Here is a 16,659-nt window from a genome sequence, read left to right as displayed (position 1 = left end):
TCTAGTATCTTCTGGCGTTACTACTTTGGTATAGACAACTGCATCATATGCGACGGTTTCTACTAGATCATTTATATATAGTGCTGACAGCAACGGTCCTATCACACTTCCCTTTACATCTGTCGATTTAGTTCCATTAAGAGCGACGTGTTGAGTTCTATCTGCAAGAAAGTCTTGAATCCAATCGCAGGTCTGCTCCGATAGTCCGTAAACTCGTATTTTTTTCCATTAAACGGTAATTCGGGACGGTGTCAAATACCTTTTACTGAAATCAAGAAAGACGGCACCAGCCTGAGCGCCGTTGTCCACTGCTATGTGGATCTCACGGAGGAACAGAGAAAGAGCTGAGTTTCGCAGGATCTCTGTTTGCGGAATCCATGTTGATTTTTATATAGGAGATGTTCATTTTCCAAAAACGCCATAATTCTTGAGTATAAAATATGTTTCATAATTCTACAACAGATTGACGTCAACGATATAGGTCTATAAGTGTGGGATCTGTCTTACCGCCTTTCTTAAAAACGGCGATGACCTGAGCTTTTTTCCACTCGTTAGGTACCTTTCGTTGCTCAAGTGATCTACGATAAATTACTGCTAGAAGGGTAGCAAGTTCTTTCGCATAATCTGTATAGAATCTTATAGGTATCTCATCTGGTCCTGAAGCCATTGCAGTATTAAGCGATTGTAGCTGCTTTTCAATTCCGCGGTCGGTTTTCTCAATATCTGCCATTTCGACGTTCGCACGACGACCGAAAGGAGGGACAGTGTTACGATCTTCCGCGGTGAAACAACTTCGGAAGACCGAATTCAGTATTTCGGCCTTCTCTGTGTTATCTTACGTTTCGGTGCCGGTGTGGTCCCTTAGAGAATGAATAGATGGTTTTGATCCACTTACTGATTTTAAACACGACCAAAATCTCATAGGATTTTTACTCAGATCAGTTGACAACGTCTTACTTTCAAAATCATTAAACGCTTCTCTCATTGCTCTTCTTTACGCACATTTTCGCTTCGTTCAGCTTTTGTTTGTCAGCTAGGTTTTTACTCTCTTGAACCTGAGATGAAGTGCTCTTTGTTTACGTAGCGCTTAACTTGACTATTAAACCATGGTGGATCTTTCCCATCCCTTAAAACCTTACTCGGAACATTCTTGTCTAGAGCATATTCAGCGACGGCTTTGAATGTTTTGCATTTGTTCTCCACATCTCCACCCTCGTCACCGAATATTTGATGCTGACTGCTGAGATATTCTGAAATTTATATTATGTCAATCTTGCTGAACAAATATACCTTGCTACCTTTCTTAACATTCTCTGTAGGATCCGTCGTCATAGATGCTGTCACAGCCTTATGATCACTGATACCTTCCTCTACGTTAACTGATTCGATAAGTTCAGGCCTGTTTGTTGCCAGGTGGTCTAAGACGTTAAGCCTCACGAGTTGGTTCTCTACCTACCTGCTCAAGGTAATTTTCGGACAGGACATCCACAACAATTCCACACGAATCCCTGTCTCTGGCAGCAGTTTCGATGGCATAACACTCCCAATCTATACCTGGCAACTTGAAGTCACCCCTTATTACAACGGCATGATGAGGAAAATTACTAATGATATTCTGCAAATTCTGTCTGAAGCGCTCTAAACTAGAGATCCTGACCCAGGTGGTCTACAAAAGCATCCGGTCACAATTTTTTACCGTTCTTTGATACTCAATTTCATCCTGATTAATTCGCATTCGGAATCCGTGACAATCTCGCCAGATTTCATCGAATTTTTTACTCCAATAAACCCGCCACCACCATTGGCGACTAACCTCTCCTTATGACAAATATTTCAATCTGAATTTACGATTTCACTGTCATTGAGGTCTGGTTTCAACCATCTTTCTGTTCTCAATACTATCTGTGCATTATAACCTTCAGTAAGCGATACTAATTCTGAGACCTTTCCTTGGATGCTCCTGCAGTTTATTAAAATCTCTGATTCGCGAGGACCAAAATTCTCTGAGGTCACTGTGGCTGATTTAACGAAAAAATCGTCTTTGATCCCAAGGGAGGGCTTCCCTAACCTAAAAATCTCTGTCACTACGTCAGGTACTAGACGAGCGTGATTCCGAACGTCGTGCAGAATTTTGTCGGGTTGCCCTTGTGAGGTAACGGGCGAATTGTGGCGCCCTGGAAATATTCTTAAGTCCGGAGATGGCGCGGTGGCACGAGCCAATCGGTGGGCGCGAACGGCTCGGCAGGCCGACGACACACGCTGCCGGACGTTGGCCGCAGCAAGAGGGGTCCAGCCCGAGCACGTGGCTGGGAACTCCAGGGTGACGCTGTGTCAATGAGAGAGACTTGTATGCCGAGACTGCCAAAGATGGCGGACTTTGTGAAACCATCATGGCAGACATCTCACAGTTCGTATAGAAATGATACCTCAAAAAGAAACGTGTACATTACTATTATTTGCACGACGATTCTAATGGTGTAATCAGATTTTCAATATCTTTATTAGTTTAAAGTTTAGTATATGACGGTAAATTATACAAGTAACACCCAGCAACGAATTTCCAAAATCTAAACGGTTCATCCGATTTAATCGATCGACGTGTCTTTAGAAAGCTATTAGCGGAAACCTAAATTGGTATAAATTACAGGCATGTAACTTGAAAAGTACATGAGTTATTGGAGGTCAAAGTGGCCGATTACTGTCGATCGCGTCAGGCCATAAGTACTCCACAGTCACACGAGAAAACGGTAGCAGCATGCTTGTAAATACCAGGTGATCAAAAAGTCGGTATACATTTGAAAACTTAATAAACCACGGAATACATGAGATAGACAGGTACAAATTGACACACATGCTTGGAATGACATGGGGTTTTATTGTTGTTGTTGTTGTGGTCTTCAGTCCTGAGACTGGTTCGATGCAGCTCTCCATGCTACTCTATCCTGTACAAGCCTCTTCATCTCCCTGTACATACCGCAACCTACATCTTTCTGAATCTGCTTAGTGTAATCATCTCTTGGTCTCCCTCTTCGATTTTTACCCTCCACGCTGCCCTCCAATACTAAATTGGTGATCCCTTGATGCCTCAGAACATGTCCTGCCAACCGGTCCCTTCTTCTTGTCAAGTTGTGCCACAAACTTCTCTTCTCCCCAATCCCATTCAATACTTCTTCATTAGTTATGTGATCTACCCATCTAATCTTCAGCATTCTTCTGTAGCACCACATTTCAAAAGCTTCTATTCTCTTCTTGTCCAAACTATTTATCGTCCATGTTTCACTTCCATACATGGCTACACTCCATACAAATACTTTCTGAAATGACTTCCTGACACTTAAATCTATACTCGATGTTAACAAATTTCTCTTCTTCAGAAACGCTTTTCTTGCCATTGCCAGTCTACATTTTATATCCTCTCTATTTCGACCATAATCAGTTATTTTGCTCCCCAAATAGCAAAACTCCTTTACTACTTTAAGTGTCTCATTTCCTAATCTAATTCCCTCAGCATCAACCGACTTAATTCGACTACATTCCATTATCCTCGTTTTGCTTTTGTTGATGTTCGTCTTATATCCTCCTTTCAAGACACTATCCATTCCGTTCAACTACTCTTCCAAGTCCTTTGCTGTCTCTGATACAATTACAATGTCATCGGCGAACCTCAAAGTTTTTATTTCTTCTCCATGGATTTTAATTCCTACTCCGAGTTTTTTCTTTTGTTTCCTTTACTGCTTGCTCAATATACAGATTGTATAAGATCGGGAAGAGGCTACAACCCTGTCTCACTCCCTTCCCAACCACTGCTTCCCTCTCATGTCCCTCCACTCTCATAACTGCCATCTGCTTTCTGTGCAAATTGTAAATAGCCTTTCGCTCCCTGTATTTTACCCCTGCCACCTTCATAATTTGAAAGAGAGTATTCCAGTCAACATTGTCAAAAGCTTTCTCTAAGTCTACAAATGCTAGAAGCTTATTAGAAGCAAAAAAAAAAAAAAAAAAAAAAAAAAAAAAAAAAAAAAAAAAAAAAAAAAAAAAAAAACCACCTTCACAAAATGTCCGAGTGAAAGATCTCTTGCGCCCGTCGTTTGGTGATGATCGTGTGCTCAGCCGCCACTTTCGTCATGCTTGGCCTCCCAGGTCCCCAGACCTCAGTCCGTGCGATTATTGGCTTTGGGGTTACCTGAAGTCGCAAGTGTATCGTGATCGACCGACATCTCTAGGGATGCTGAAAGACAACATCCGACGCCAATGCCTGACCATAACTCCGGACATGCTTTACAGTGCTGTTCACAACATTATTCCTCGACTACAGCTGTTGTTGAGGAATGATGGTGGACATATTGAGCATTTCCTGTAAAGAACATCATCTTTGCTTTGTCTTACTTTGTTTTGCTAATTATTGCCATTCTGATCAGATGACGCGTCATCTGTCAGACATTTTTTGAACTTTTGTATTTTTTTGGTTCTAATAAAACCCCATATCATTGCAAGCATGTGTGTCAATTTGTACCTCTCTATCTACATTATTCCGTGATTTATTCAGTTTTCCAATTTATACTGACTTTTTGATCACCTGGTATATTTATTCATCTATGTGTTCTTTTATATCCGATATATCCTATATATCCTATTCATGAAGAAATTGGTTAAATATTTACTGTGTTTTAGAAAGCACAGAGAGATTAGGGTACTGGTCTGCCTTTGCTTACTATTCCTTTGATATATGTTTAATTAGTTTATGTCTTTAATAATGTGTGTTAGATCGTGTTTATGGTCCATCCGTAGGAATATTTACTTAATTTCAAGTTAGATAAATGTAAATCCAGTATTTCGAATGTGTTTCAATATGATTGTGCGTGTGTGTTGGCTTGAAGACAGGGCAGGAGGCCTCGAGCCAATCACAGCGATCTCCAAATAGGACACGTGGTGAGACTGTATGGAAGTGAGGTGGTACGGGAGATGACAGGTGCAAGTTGGGAAGAGTGCGGCGCGAAGGAGAGGGAGAGCCCTGAACGCTACGGCAGACGGGCAGTCGCGGGATAGACTTGGAGAGTGTGCAGCGGTTTGCACGTGGTCGCGGAGGACAGAAATATTTCGGAGTGACGACTTGTGCTCTTGTGTGATTTCCGTGCAGTGAAGACGTAGTATGCGTTTAGAAGTGAATATCTCGCGAGCTATGTTGTTGTTCATAACTAATTACATGAAGTAGGAATCTATTGTTTCCCTGTCATTCAACTTATATTTTATTTAATTGCTGGATCATCGACACCAGTAAGTGTTTTGTAGAAATATACCGCATTCTCAAAAGTACTTCTACTATCGTACTCACCATTTAAAGTCGTTAAAAATAGTACCTGCAGATTTTATTCAATTGCAATGTTTTATTTATAAATTTCTACGTTACATTCGCGTTTGCCGAGTAATAGGAACCTTCGACCATTCGATTCATGCGTATATTCATATTGTATACTGTAGACTCAGCAGTATTTGGCTTGTAATGTGGCAACTACGTATCCCAGGCCCTAGACAACGAAACCAGCCAAAACTTTTAATATTTCAACTTTGAGTCGGTGGGTGCTTAGTTGAGGATCACCACGTCACATCATTTCATGACTTTCTATGAAAGCCCACACCCTTCACCAGCTGAGACATGACCCTATGTTTTCTCGGCATATGCTCTTTACCAATGAAGCAACGTTTACTAACCACGCTTATGTAAATTTGCATACTACACTGCGCAGCCGAAAACGCACATTTGCTTCGCCAGGTGCAATATCAATGGCCGTGATACGTAAACGTATGGTACGACATCATAGGAAATGACATTGTGGGACCTTACTTCATCTCAGGTCTTCAAAATGGACATTCGTACACACACTTTCTGACGAACATTTGGTTCTTCTACAAGAGGTACCACTGGATATTCGACAATGTATGGGGCTGTAACATGACGGCTGTCCAGCTCACTCATCTCTTGTTGTAATGCAAATACTAAACGAGAACTTTCATGGACGTTGTATAGCACGCAATTCTGCCTTCAAATGGCCTTTGAAGTTCCCGATTCGACTACTTTTGATTTATTTTTTGGGGAAGAAATCAAAGATGCAACCTATGAGGAAGCCCCAACTACGCCAGACGATATGTGTCGTCGAATTAGCAGTGCATGCTGTACCGTATCATCCACTGTAATTATTTCTGTTCACTGTTCCTTCTAACGCCGACTGCAAATGTGTCTTTCAGTCCATGGTCAACAGTTGGAACACATGCTTAAAAAAAAGGATAATGGTATTTTTTTTTTTTTTTTTTGGAAGACAAAATTTATGTTATATGATTCGAGTGGTTACCAAATCATTGTTAGTAAATTGTTCGTTTCATTTACGTGTGTACGAAATTGCACTGCAATGTCAAATTAATCGACAGCGTGTATTGCATTTAGCGGGTAACACTGTCATTACGCGCTTTCGTTCAGCACTAAACGACGTTTCGTTAAGAAGAATATTTATTTTTGCAGTATACAAGTGGTCATCAAAGTATTTTAGTAAAATGTTTAGTTCAACGACAGTATCCCATATGACATTATTTAAAGCAGTGTAGGTAGAGACAGTTTTCCGACAACTTTTATTTTACCTCTAAGAAGCACACAGCCACGTACAGGAAAAGATCTGCCTTCTAACATTTAGGTATTTAATACAGTAGTTACTTTTTGAAGTGTATAAGACCTCTTTATTTTTGAAGACTGAACAGTTGATTTCTCTTTTTCAGCTCACGTAAATCTAGGAGGATATCAAATGTGAAATAGTTTTTCTAAGCCCTTTGTGATGCCCTGGATTCTAGCCTACGTCGTATTTCCATATACAGCATAATCGGTGAGCCTGCAACAGACAGATGGACGTACAAGAAGGCTCAGACTGTGCGTACTCCAGATTTGCAGAACTGGTTTCTACACGGTATTGACACGAACCCTGGTACAAGCTCCAGGCAAGTTGCCCACCAACATGAGGTAAGCCAAAGTATGATTATGTATGCCTATTACCTACAACCCCATGGGGACCACTTTGAACATCTGCTGCGACGTGGATGCGATGAAGCTCTGTACTGTGTTCAAGGAAGACTTGTTGTTTTGTTGCACGGACGCCGTTCATTTCTGGACCCATGTTCATAGGATCTTTTTTTCCTCCATTTCCAGTCAGGAATCCGTCCCTACAGTTTGTCGATTTTATTAATGTTCACACTCTATGCCAGACATTTCTATTGGTGACAGAGGGCAGTATACTGAACAGCATTACATCAGTATTTACTTCATTTGCAGACTCACAATCATTAGTAGTGGTATGATTTTAGGTTTGTTAGTACTTCCGAGTACATGTGGCAAGAAGAAACCATGAAAGTTTATTTTCCCCTGGGCAGCAGGTCAAGTGTTAAAGTGTGGACACATGAAAGCAAAACTATTAATCTATATTGACAGGTGTAGTCCACTTAGCGATGCTATTACAGCCATGCATAAAACAACAGGACGTAAAATTCGTGAGATGTTTGTGGGAAGACTGGTGCAGATAAAAAATGAGCCAACACACAACCGTGTGTACATATTAAAGTACTACAATCAAAATATCTCCACTTATACCCTATTCACCCAGTATATATTACTATCTCACGATTCCCTTAATATTCCATTTTTTTCTGCACAATTCAAGGTGCGGCAGTTAAATAGCCATGCTGAAAGCGCTCTCCCAGGTTTGCTTCTTGTGAGAGGCATCGAACATCATTGACTTTGATGCCAGCGGAGAACATTTCTCGTAGATCCGTTTTTCTATCTATCTTCGTCCACTCTTGAGCACTGTGGTTGTGGAGGGCACCATTGCTTAACCACAGAGTACGTGCATTGTTAAAGGTTTTATTTATGTCGAACAGCTCGTTTTCAGTGGTTAACAGAATCGGTTACTGCCACTGTCACGAGTACACGTGGCTCAGTGGCAAGAATGATTTCCTGAAACTCAGGAAGAGGATAGAAAGGAGAGTCCCAGTCGGTCAGCGACTGCAAGAATCAGATAATACATTGGTAAAACTATTGAAAATTCTTCTGAAGACTTTAGATATTTACAGACCCGTTAACAAAGAGACTGTAAAACATCTATTTATAATGACTCATACCTGACAAGAACTAGTGCATAAATAGCCCAAAAATCTCACCCACGAGCTAAGTGACAACCTGAGAGACATCAGCTCTGACATTGCTGAGCAGATACCACAATAAAGGTTGTTGTTGTTGTTGTGGTCTTCAGTCCTGAGACTGGTTTGATGCAGCTCTCCATGCTACTCTATCCTGTGCAAGCTTCTTCATCTCCCAGTACCTACTGCAACCTACACCCTTCTGAATCTGCTTAGTGTATTCATCTCTTGGTCTCCCTCTACGATTTTTACCCTCCACGCTGCCCTCCAATGCTAAATTTCTGATCCCTTGATGCCTCAAAACATGTCCTACCAACCGATCCCTTCTTCTAGTCAACTTGTGCCACAAACTTCTCTTCTCCCCAATCCTATTCAATATCTCCTCATTAGTTACGTTATCTACCCACCTTATCTTCAGCATTCTTCTGTAGCACCACATTTCGAAAGCTTCTATTCTCCTCTTGTCAAAACTGGTTATCGTCCATGTTTCACTTCCATACATGGCTACACTCCATACAAATACTTTCAGAAACGACTTCCTGACACTTAAATCTAGACTCGATGTTAACAAATTTCTCTTCTTCAGAAACGATTTCCTTGCCATTGCCAGTCTACATTTTATATCCTCTCTACTTCGACCATCATCAGTTATTTTACTCCCTAAATAGCAAAACTCCTTTACTACTTAAGTGTCTCATTTCCTAATCTAATCCCCTCAGCATCACCCGATTTAATTTGACTACATTCCATTATCCTCGTTTTGCTTTTGTTGATGTTCATCTTATATCCTCCTTTCAAGACACTGTCCATTCCGTTCAACTGCTCTTCCAAGTCCTTTGCTGTCTCTGACAGAATTACAATGTCATCGGCGAACCTCAAAGTTTTTACTTCTTCTCCATGAATTTTAATACCTACTCCGAATTTTTCTTTTGTTTCCTTTACTGCTTGCTCAATATACAGATTGAATAACATCGGGGAGAGGCTACAACCCTGTCTCACTCCTTTCCCAACCGCTGCTTCGCTTTCATGCCCCTCGATTCTTATAACTGCCATCTGGTTTCTGTACAAATTGTAAATAGCCTTTCGCTCCCTGTATTTTACCCCTGCCACCTTCAGAATTTGAAAGAGAGTATTCCAGCTAACGTTGTCAAAAGCTTTCTCTAAGTCTACAAATGCTAGAAACGTAGGTTTGCCTTTTCTTAATCTTTCTTCTAAGATAAGTCGTAAGGTTAGTATTGCCTCACGTGTTCCAACATTTCTACGGAATCCAAACTGATCTTCCCCGAGGTCCGCTTCTACCAGTTTTTCCATTCGTCTGTAAAGAATTCGCGTTAGTATTTTGCAGCTGTGACTTATTAAACTGATAGTTCGGTAATTTTCACACCTGTCAACACCTGCTTTCTTTGGGATTGGAATTATTATATTCTTCTTGAAGTCTGTGGGTATTTCGCCTGTCTCATACATCTTGCTCACCAGATGGTAGAGTTTTGTCATGACTGGCTCTCCCAAGGCCATCAGTAGTTCTAATGGAATGTTGTCTACTCCCGGGGCCTTTTTTCGACTCAGGTCTTTCAGTGCTCTGTCAAACTCTTCACGCAGTATCTTATCTCCCATTTCTTCTTCATCTACATCCTCTTCCATTTCCATAATATTGTCCTCAAGTACATCGCCCTTGTATAAACCCTCTATATACTCCTTCCACCTTCCTGCCTTCCCTTCTTGGCTTAGAACTGGTTTGCCATCTGAGCTCTTGATATTCATACAAGTGGTTCTCTTCTCTCCAAAGGTCTCTTTAATTTTCCTGTAGACAGTATCTATCTTACCCCTAGTGAGATAAGCCTCTACATCCTTACATTTGTCCTCTAGCCATCCCTGCTTAGCCATTTTGCACTTCCTGTCGATCTCATTTTTGAGACGTTTGTATTCCTTTTTGCCTGCTTCATTTACTGCATTTTTATATTTTCTCCTTTCGTCAATTAAATTCAATATTTCTTCTGTTACCCAAGGATTTCTATTAGCCCTCGTCTTTTTACCTACTTGATCCTCTGCTGCCTTCACTACTTCATCCCTCAAAGCTACCATTCTTCTTCTACTGTATTTCTTTCCCCCATTCCTGTCAATTGTTCCCTTATGCTCTCCCTGAAACTCTGTACGACCTCTCGTTCTTTCAGTTTATCCAGGTCCCATCACCTTAAATTCCCGCCTTTTTGCAGTTTCTTCAGTTTCAATCTGTAGTTCATAACCAATAGATTGTGGTCAGAATCCACATCTGCCCCTGGAAATGTCTTACAATTTAAAACCTGGTTCCTAAATCTCTGTCTTACCATTATGTAATGTATCTGATACCTTTTAGTATCTCCAGGATTCTTCCAGGTATACAACCTCCTTTCATGATTCTTGAACCAAGTGTTAGCTATGATTAAGTTATGCTCTGTGCAAAATTCTACAAGGCGGCTTCCTCTTTCATTTCTTCCCCCCAATCCATATTCACCTACTATGTTTCCTTCTCTCCCTTTTCCTACTGACGAATTCCAGTCACCCATGACTATTAAATTTTCGTCTCCCTTCACTACCCGAATAATTTCTTTTATCTCGTCATTTTTTTCATCAATTTCTTCATCATCTGCAGAGCTAGTTGGCATATAAACTTGTACTACTGTAGTAGGCATGGGCTTTGTGTCTATCTTGGCCACAATATTGCGTTCACTATGCTGTTTGTAGTAGCTAACCCGCACTTCTATTTTTTTATTCATTATTAAACCTACTCCTGCATTACCCCTATTTGATTTTGTATTTATAACCCTGTAATCACCTGAGCAAAAGTCTTGTTCCTCCTGCCACCGAACTTCACTAATTCCCACTATATCTAACTTTAACCTATCCATTTCCCTTTTTAAATTTTCTAACCTACCTGCCCGATTAAGGGATCTGACATTCCACGCTCCGATCCGTAGAATGCCAATTTTCTTTCTCCTGATAACGACGTCCTCTTGAGTAGTCCCCGCCCAGAGATCCGAATGGGGGACTATTTTACCTCCGGAATATTTTACCCAAGAGGACGCCATCATCATTTAATCATACAGTAAAGCTGCATGCCCTCGGGAAAAATTACGGCTGTAGTTTCCCCTTGCTTTCAGCCGTTCGCAGTACCAGCACAGCAAGGCCGTTTTGGTTAATGTTACAAGGCCAGATCAGTCAGTCATCCAGACTGTTGCCCCTGCAACTACTGAAAAGGCTGCTGCCCCTCTTCAGGAACCACATGTTTGTCTGGCCTCTCAACAGATACCCCTCCGTTGTGGTTGCACCTACGGTACGGCTATCTGTATCGCTGAGGCTCGGAAGCCTCCCCACCAACGCCAAGGTCCATGGTTCATGGGGGGAGGAAAAGGTATTTATGCAAAAACGCAAGGGTTTTTTGTGGTTCAAATGGTTCAAATGGCTCTGAGCACTATCGGGCTTAACATCTGAGGTCATCAGTCCCCTAGAACGTAGAACTACTTAAACCTAACTAACCTAAGGACATCACACACATCCATGCCCGAGGCAGGATTCGAACCTGCGACCGTAGCGGTCATGCGGTTCCAGACTGAAGCGCCTAGAACCGCTCGGCCACTTCTGCCGGCCAAGGGTTTTTATACTGCGGTGCAGAAACAAAATGTCGCCGACACATCGAAGGATTTGTCGTGATTCGCGACTATAGCCACCAATATCAAATGAGGAAACGAGAAGACAGCTGCGCCTCTGTCGGTTAGATCGAGATTTACAGTGACACAACTGTATTAGGTCTGGTGTAAGCACGAGGCTACCAGGGTTACACTCGTGTAACATCGTAACTCGGCAGCTTATAGGCTTGTCAATGCTGAGCAAAGGCATTCAAGCAGGGTGTCCCAAATCCGGTAAACGAGTAGTAACAGCAGTCATCTCCATAACCACCAAACGCGGTACAAGCGACAACCGTAAATCTTATTGATACCAAACAGGAGAGGAGCCATTCCCTGCGGCTACACACGAGGGGACGCGATCACACTTTCGATAGTTCCGTGATGCTCTCGGAAATCCGTCACAAGGAATTGGCTCGCTGTCACCACCTCAGAGGAAGGTAGAAAAGAAACGCTCTAGCCAATATATTTTATTTCATTTATTTATTTATTATGAGGCAGTGGCCCAGATGCCTGCTGTAAATTTGCCAAACCTGTGACAGTGGATTTCCTATCAGCGATGTAGCATATGGAATTTTCACTTCTTACCTCTCCCAAGTTAGCACTGACAGTAAGTACTCTTATCTCTCGTAGGACTTGAACACAAGGACTGAGAATATATAACTACTAAACGTGTTGGCGCCTTGAGACTTCACTTTTTCTAAAGATTTGCTCATTTACCTGAGGCCAATAGAGACATCCCTGCCATACGATACATAGCGACCTTAATTTTCAGCGTTAACTTGGATAGTTGACTGTTACATTCTCACTTTCAATATTTCATTTGCTATTTTTATAGTTCAGTTATAACGAGTACTTATTCCAGAAGGCTTACCGCAAATGTGTTACTATCGAGTCCAAACAACTTAATTATCTTTGTATCAGTCTGTGAGGTATTCAGGAAATACGAGCGTCAGTCAGAAAGTAATGCCCCCTATCTCTTTTTATTTTTATTCATTTATTTATTTAATTATTTTTTGTCAAGCATTCCAATTGCAGTTACATAGGCTGAGAGCACAACATTCACGATTAATTTATGACTTTTTAATATAATACCAGTCGATTTCCACAGATTTGGTCTATCTTTTAACGAGGCAGGTATTTCAGAGTGGAAGAACGCACGGTCCTGCCACCACGGCCATTGACGCACGGCCGTTTTTACGGTCTCGTCGTTTTCAGAGTGAACCACATAGATGGGAGTCTGATGGTGGCAAATCAGGGTTGTATGTGGAATGAGGTAAGATATCCCACCCAGTTTTCACAATCTCTTCAGTAATGTGACGACTGATATGTGGTCTTACATTGTCATCCAAAAGAACAACATCCATCGTAGCTTTTGTTGGGCGATCTCGCTGAGGGCGTGTCTTAAGCTGTCTGAGGGCTCTGAAGTATTGGACAGAACTTATTGTGCATCCCTGCTCCAAAAAAAAAATCAACCATTCGTCAACCAACGGTGTGTGCCCTTCAGCTTCGTTATAGCGACGAGCCCACCGTCTGACAGTGCTGGTGTCCACCCTTGCATCACTGTACACATTTTTGAGTCGTTCGTGAATGCGAATGGGCATTTAGCTTCCTGCTTTGAAGATTTCTATAAGAGAACGCTGTCTAATACGAACACCGATGTCGACTATTTTGCAAGCGACTGCAATAGTGACATATGCTGACGCACAAAGTTACTACTGGAGTGGATTGGAGAAGACGCTTTGCGGAATAGCGCCAAATTCAAATTTTCCCTTAACAAACTTTATTTAAGCAGAAGAAAATATGAAGTATCACTTTTTGATTGACCCTCGTATTCTTTCTATTCTGGCTGTGCCGGCCTGTCAACTAACAGCTCGTCTCACTGAGGATGCTGGGGAATGAGTTTGAAGGAAGCACTCTTCTGTTTTGCAGTGCTGGAAGCTGGTCGCGTTTCGGGGTGTGATGGCGTTCGTTACTGGTTCGCCGTACGATGAGGTAGCTTGGCTGTGTGCAAGAAGAACACATTTGCTGTACGATTTTGCTAATCATTCCCAGCGATCGCGTGACTCATGCGCAAATATTTTCTTGATTCACACACCGAAGTTATTGTAACTTTCATGAATGGAGATTCGGTCTTTGTGAGAAGATTATGTTTCGAGATTCGGTACAGAAGCTGTATGCTATTAATTCATCCGAATGTTAGTACAGTTAATTCTGTCACACTCCCTATCAACGAAAGTCTTCAGTAGTTTTCGACTTGGAAGGATTAGATTTTGTTTCATTATCTTACGTATTCTAAGTCTGTGAGGCAAGTGTTTTCTGAGCACTTGTATTATAGGTACTGATGTGATCGAATTACTTTCTGGGAGTCAATTACATCGATTTACATTCAACTATTCTTTCGAATCAGTTCTCATTGCCACTCATTTTTCTATTTAGACTAATTATGTCGACTTGCACTCAGTAGTTGTTGTACAATAACTTTATACAACTTGCTATTTGTCTTCAACAGTAGGTAGAATCTTTACGATTTTTTTTACTGCAATTAATATCAACAACAGCAGTGCTCACTGCGAATATTCTGTTACGTATTTCCTTGCATGCCTTCCAGCAGAAGAGGTTGCTGCTGGTGTTGACTCTGCTGTCAGAGGCGAAGTGCTTCACATTAGTAGTAAAGGCACGTTTCCTACGGAAGTAGTAGTAGAACAGTGTATCGAATATCCACGAGGCATACGTCGTATAAGACATAAACAATCACGATGGCATTGCGTAGTTTCTTTCATAACACGGGTAACAAAATAAGGCGTTTGCATTTCCTGGATGAGAACTGGTGTTAAGGCACTCACTGTCTTGTTGCGTTATTCCATTTTGAGTACTTTTTCCAATCTCCGTTCTTCCTTATTACCACAAAAATTCTTTCCGGCAAGGGCTTTACTGAGGTTTGTAGTTCCTGCAGTGAAATTTTCACCCATTTCTCTCATATCGCTCTTTTCAACTCACATGAGGCTCAAATTGCCATCCATTGCGATAAACATGCCTTTCAAATATTCAAATCCGAGCTACGTGCATTACGGAGCAAACCACTGACATCTTCATCTTCAAACTAGTTTTTGTTTGTAGCAGAAGCACGCACAGATGCATTATCTTGCAGAAACATTAGACTTTCGTCCCCTAGGTCCTCACACATTCTAATCAGTTCTGTCTCTGGCATCTCAGTGTAAGTCTTAGAGTTCACTCTAGTGCACAGCCAAGTAATGAGTGATTTACCTGTGGCACAGAAGGCTGCCCAAATCATAACACTTCCAGAACTAAAATTTCAGCTCCCTTCTATCTGCTGCTCTGTTCTCAGGTCATGTCAATGATAATGAAATCCATCCGCTCCATCTAAATTAAACTTTTATTGCATCAGAAGTCCATGCATACGTTTTTCAGCATACTCCAATCTAGTCTGTTTATGTTCGTGTATTAGTGCAGGTTTCTGCTGTCGTTTCTCGAATGCAATATGTTTGCAATTTGACAAAATTTCTCGTACATGTCTGATAGTTACTGGCAGTTGTAAATCAGCAACAAGTTGAGAAAAATAACTGTTTCTAGCCCTAGCTTTGCGCAAAAGTAACGGTTTCGATTCCTCAGATAATTTTTTACTTTGCCAGTATTTTCTGTTCTGCACATATCGTGCACCCAAATTAACAAAATTATCAATCAATGTACTTCAACGTTCAACTGCTCAACAATTTGACGATTGGAGAGTCCCATTTCCTTCTACGAACCGATTTTTGCTTTATTAATTATTTTCCGTGTAGCATTGTCACCATCGTGGTTTATGTAAACAACACGCTCTGCCACTAATGGTGCCTGTTTCCTGTCTGTCGTAAACGCACGTGCACACAGACTAACATCGCACAGAACCTAGTGCCTTTGTACCGAGTTCCACCCTCTACCATCTGCATTGTTGATGTCTTTATATATACTGTACTACTGACGTCAAATGTGATACCATTTGACTGCACTTGTTGGTATACTGGTTCACTTACTATAGCACTTTTACTGTGCACATCTATTCCAGCCGACAACGTTAATTTTCCCACAGATATTACTGCTTTAATACTGATTTACACTACCGTATTCTATAGAGAACGAGCTCTTTTTATGCCTTATAGGAGTGTTACGCGACCGTTTTCCCAAAACTGTCCCGTAACTAATATAAAATTAGAATATAGAAACACATCAGATCAGAATAATTAATAAACACCGACAAGTGAAATGCATATTAGTACCAGTGATTTACATTTTTGCTTCGTTACGCATGTTGTATATAAGTGTGAAGCCATCTGGAAGCACACTGGACGAGCTGCCAGCACTCGGGCGAACTGTGAGGCTCCGGGGCTGGACAGAGGAACCACACCGGTTGAATACTCAGAAGGGAGCGCCAGGCACGGCTACAGGTCAGTGACAGTCGCTTGAGCAGGCTCTCCTTTTGAGTTGCTGCAATAGGACTGCGTCACCCCACAGGCAACACAGATGCAGTCTTCCATGGTGTAAGGCCTGCAGCAAAGAGACGAAGATGGGAAGGGGCGAAATACTGCTTGTAGAAATGTCCAGGAAACGCACTACTGTGAACAGAACTTTAAAAAAATGTGTTTCTTTGGGACGCACCGTACACCGTAGATGATATCTAGGAAATGGAGTGAGGGCCAGCGGTTTTGGACCTCTTTATAAGCGTGGGCCGCGGCAGAAAATCAGAGCCACATAAACGAAATGTTTATGCAAAGTAAGAACTGCCAGAATTCGCCAATGTAAATAAACTGGAAGTTAGAAAGAGAATCTC

This window comes from Schistocerca americana, chromosome 7 (genome assembly GCF_021461395.2).
Source record: "Schistocerca americana isolate TAMUIC-IGC-003095 chromosome 7, iqSchAmer2.1, whole genome shotgun sequence".
In the NCBI taxonomy this organism is placed as follows: Eukaryota; Metazoa; Arthropoda; class Insecta; order Orthoptera; family Acrididae; genus Schistocerca; species Schistocerca americana.
This window is presented reverse-complemented; position numbering follows the sequence as displayed.